This window comes from Entelurus aequoreus, linkage group LG08, assembly GCF_033978785.1.
Source record: "Entelurus aequoreus isolate RoL-2023_Sb linkage group LG08, RoL_Eaeq_v1.1, whole genome shotgun sequence".
NCBI lineage: Eukaryota > Metazoa > Chordata > Actinopteri > Syngnathiformes > Syngnathidae > Entelurus > Entelurus aequoreus.
In genome coordinates this window covers 74,504,639-74,509,638 of record NC_084738.1, presented here as the reverse complement: position 1 = coordinate 74,509,638, position 5,000 = coordinate 74,504,639, and the positions used below count along the sequence as shown (strand labels likewise).

The window sequence follows — 5,000 nt, the reverse complement described above, 5'->3', positions numbered from 1 at the left end:
TTTTTGATGCAGTACCGCCTGAGGGATCCAAGGTGTGTAATATCATGGCTTACGTGCAGTGATTTCTCAAGATTCTCTGAACCTTTTGATGGTATTACGGAGCGTCGATGGTGAAATCCCTAAATTCCTTGTTGAGAAATGTTGTTCTTAAACAATTTGCTCAGGCATTTGTTGACAAAGTGGTGACCCTCGACCCCGTCCTGGTTTGTGAACGACCGAGCTGCTTTTATACCCAATCATGGCACCCACCTGTTCCCAATTAGCCTGTTCACCCGCGGGACGTTCCAAATAAGTCTTTGACGAGCATTCCTCAACTTTCTCAGTCTTTTTTGCCGCTCGTGCCAGCTTTTTTGAAACACATTGCAGGCTTTAAATCCCCAAAATGAGCTAATATTTGCAAAAAATAACAACGTTTTTCTGTTCGAACGTGACTTTGCGGTCTATTCAATTGAATATTTATTGACCATTTACACAACGTGACAACTTCACTGCTTTGGGGTTTTGTATATGGCGGTATGGTGCTAAACCTCTCACTCATGGTGCTGCTGTACGCCTTAAATTGTTGTGTTTGAGTCTCGCTCAAAGACAAATTCCTTTGGCAAAAATGACGCCGATTAGCCAACATGGGAATGGCAGGGGATTGGCGCGTTAGCGACACCGCCGGTTCCTGAAAGGAAGTGACTATCAGTCGGGTGAACTAACTGAAGGCAACAGGAGGTCCAGGCAAAGAAGCAGGGCCGGCCCGTGGCATAGGCCGTATAGGCAAATGCTAAGGGCGCCGTCCATCAGGGGGCGCCACGCCAGTGCCACAAATGTTGGGGAAAAAAAAAAGAAAAAAAAGTTGGTACTATTATTTCTAAATACAAAAAATAATCCCACGTTAATTAAAATGCAAAGTAAAGCCTATTTAATAGAAATATTATTTGTTACAACATTACGCCCCCCCCCACCCCCTTCCCCCCGCACGGTGCGCCCCCTCCCTTCCCGTATCATGACTGTTTATGGACGTCAACCCCTTCAAAAAATCAACACAAGATGTCAAAACGGACAAAACTGTCAGGTGCCCAGGGAAGAAAAAAGAGAAAAGAAGAGGAGAAACGAGAAAAAGACAGAGGTAGCAGGTAGGTAACGTTAGCCTACATGAAATTATTTGTCTGTTACAGAATGTGATAGTAACCTGGCTTTTTAGCATTAAGCTAATGTTACATGATTCGGCAATTGCTAATCAATAAATAGCTAGTTCTGTTTTAACGTCGGGTTAACATTGTGGAGGGGGCTAAATTGTTATGGAAAATAATAATGTAGCGTTAGGTAATTACTAGAGATGTCCGATAATATCGGTCTGCCGATATTAACAGCCGATAAATGCGTTAAAATGTAATATCGGAAATTATCGGTATCGGTTTTTTATTATCAGTATCGTTTTTATTTTTTATTTTTTATTAAATCCACATAAAAAACACAAGATACACTTACAATTAGTGCACCAACCCAAAAAACCTCCCTCCCCCATTTACACTCATTCACACTCATTCACACAAAAGGGTTGTTTCTTTCTGTTATTAATATATTCCTACATTATATATCAATATATATCAATACAGTCCGCAAGGGATACAGTCCGTAAGCACACATGATTGTGTGTGCTGCTGGTCCACTAATAATACTAACCTTTAACAGTTAATTTTACAAATTTTCATTAATTACTAGTTTCTATGTAACTGTTTTTATATTGTTTTACTTTCTTTTTTATTCAAGAAAATGTTTTTAATTTATTTATCTTATTTTATTTGATTCATTTTTTTAAAAAAGTACCTTATCTTCACCATACCTGGTTGTCCAAATTAGGCATAATAATATGTTAATTCCACGACTGTATATATCGGTTGATATCGGTATCGGTAATTAAAGAGTTGGACAATATCGGCATATCGGATATCGGCAAAAAGCCATTATCGGACACCCCTAGTAATTACAGTACTCCCACCTTACATTCCTCAGGGACATTTGTATTAGATCTTTTAAGCAGGTGTTTTTTGTTTACATTGTTATTGCCTTCTGGTTAGCTAATGTCTGCCCTGCAGGTAATAGTCACTTTTCCACCCCTTTATATATTAGGTATAGTTGTAAGCCTAGTTGTTAAAGTGCACATCATTAATGTTAATTAAGCAATATCACATGAGAGGGAATGCTGTTCTTTAATGTGAGCACTGCTGTGATTCGGTTAAAGATAATCATAACATAACATTGTCATATAATATGTTAATTTGCTTTCTTTTAGTAAAAAAAAAGGTCAAAGACAAAGCTATTCGGTTTCTTGTGAATATATACACTTCACTGCCGATGTGGGGGGGGGGGGCGCCACCTAAAATCTTGCCTAGGGCGCCAGATTGGTTAGGGCCAGGCCTGCAAAGAAGTCATGATCTCGCCATGTTACGCTGGGGGAAACACTCAGTACCTACAATGAGGCACGGCCCCCGCCCACCACTACTAAAAGGGAACTCCAATAAAATGGCCTCATGGAATAACAGAGGTCTGCCACGTCCGTCGTCGGCCCTGATTGACAAGCACTGTCCCCCAGGCAGCGGTAGCCTCTCTAATCCCGCCGGTATGACCGTTGGAATGGCAGCCCAGTCGGACCCTGTGAGGAGGCAGACAGCCGCCCCCCCCCCCCCCCCCCCAGACCCCCAAACCCCCATAACTGCAAGCAGAAACAGATGTACAGGCGCTGGTTTGTTTGTAATTGATTTTCAAGGGCAACATTTTGTTGTCATAGCTCGTCTAACAAGCTTCTGGCTGGCGCCTTGTTGCTCATCAACCACAGGGTGTCAGGTGGCGTACCACCACCTACCAGGACTATCTTGGACAACAAACTCTTCTTCAGAGCATCGGAAGATGAATTCTTTGATTGATTGATTGATTGATTAAACTTTTATTAGTAGATTCATACTTGCCAACCCTCCCGTTTTTACCGGGAGACTCCCGGTATTCAGCGCCTCTCCCGATAACCTCCCGGAAGAAATTTTCTCCCGTCAAACTCCCGGTATTCAGCGCCTCTCCCGATAACCTCCCGGCAGAAATGTTCTCCCGACAAACTCCCGGTATTCAGCGCCTCTCCCGATAACCTCCCGGCAGAAATTTTCTCCCGACAAACTCCCGGTATTCAGCGCCTCTCCCGATAACCTCCCGGCAGAAATTTTCTCCCGACAAACTCCCGGTATTCAGCGCCTCTCCCGATAACCTCCCGGCAGAAATTTTCTCCCGACAAACTCCCGGTATTCAGCGCCTCTCCCGATAACCTCCCGGCAGAAATTTTCTCCCGACAAACTCCCGGTATTCAGCGCCCCTCCCGATAACCTCCCGGCAGAAATTTTCTCCCGACAAACTCCCGGTATTCAGCGCCTCTCCCGATAACCTCCCGGCAGAAATTTTCTCCCGACAAACTCCCGGTATTCAGCGCCTCTCCCGATAACCTCCCGGCAGAAATTTTCTCCCGACAAACTCCCGGTATTCAGCGCCTCTCCCGATAACCTCCCGGCAGAAATTTTCTCCCGACAAACTCCCGGTATTCAGCGCCTCTCCCGATAACCTCCCGGCAGAAATTTTCTCCCGACAAACTCCCGGTATTCAGCGCCTCTCCCGATAACCTCCCGGCAGAAATGTTCTCCCGACAAACTCCCGGTATTCAGCGCCTCTCCCGATAACCTCCCGGCAGAAATTTTCTCCCGACAAACTCCCGGTATTCAGCGCCTCTCCCGATAACCTCCCGGCAGAAATTTTCTCCCGACAAACTCCCGGTATTCAGCGCCTCTCCCGATAACCTCCCGGCAGACATTTTCTCCCGACAAACTCCCGGTATTCAGCTCAATGCGGACCTGAGTGGGCCAGCCTGTTCTCACGTCCGCTTTCCCACGATATAAACAGCTTGCCTGCCCAATGACGTCATAACTGTAGAATGATCGAGGGCGAGTTCTTGGTTTCTTATGTGGGTTTTATTGTTAGGCAGTTTCATTAACGTCCTCCCAGCGCGGTAGCAACACACAACAACAGCAGTCACGTTTAGGCTACCGTAAAGCAGTTCGTCTGCCGTAAACAGCAATGTTGTGACACTCTTAAACAGGACAATACTGCCATCTACTGGATAGCCTCCAGAACACTGAAATTCAAGTATTTCTTTTATTTATATGTATAATAAAATAAATATATATATATATAGCTATAATTCACTGAAAGTCAAGTATTTCATACATATATATATATATATATATATATATATATATATATATATATATATATGAAATACTTGAGTTGGTGAATTCTAGCTTAAATATATTCCCCTCTTAACCACGCCCCCACCCCACCCCCGACCACGCCACCCACCCCCCACCTCCCGGTATCGGAGGTCTCAAGGTAGATTGCACAGTACAGTACATATTCCGTACAATTGACCACTAAATGGCAACACCCGAATACGTTTTTCAACTTGTTTAGTCCACGTTAATCAATTCATGGTATCAATTGTCTTGTACTAACAAAACATTGATAACAAATCAACTCTCAACAATCAAATCTCAAGTTATTGTAGAGTTACGGACGAAAGTAAGGCCCGGCTAGCTCAGTCGGTAGAGCATGAGACTCTTAATCTCAGGGTCGTGGGTTCGAGCCCCACGTTGGGCGGAGATCTTTTGAGCGGTAGAGTGACCCCACGAAATGAATGCTAGTGTGAATTGATTAACGTGGACCCCGACTTAAACAAGTTGAAAAACTTATTGGGGTGTTGCCATTTAGTGGTCAATTATACGGAATATGTACTGTACTGTGCAATCTACTAATAAAAGTGTCAATCAATCAATCAAGTGTGAATACTGAAATGCTGACAGAATGTAGTTTGAATGTTGAACAGTTTGAATTGCCAGGAAATACAGAAATTTGGTTTGGAACTTGGGAGAGTGTTCATTTGGATGCCCAGGATGAGTGGAATGTGTTGATGTTTGAGTAGG

General features: G+C 43.8%; 1 non-coding gene across 1 annotated transcript; it reads left to right on the top strand.

Annotated features, from left to right (window-relative positions):
• The first annotated feature begins 4,604 nt into the window (after positions 1-4,604).
• On the top strand, positions 4,605-4,677 carry trnak-cuu (transfer RNA lysine (anticodon CUU)). The gene has a single exon. It is a non-coding gene; the product is annotated as a tRNA-Lys (tRNA).
• The last annotated feature ends 323 nt before the right edge of the window (positions 4,678-5,000 follow it).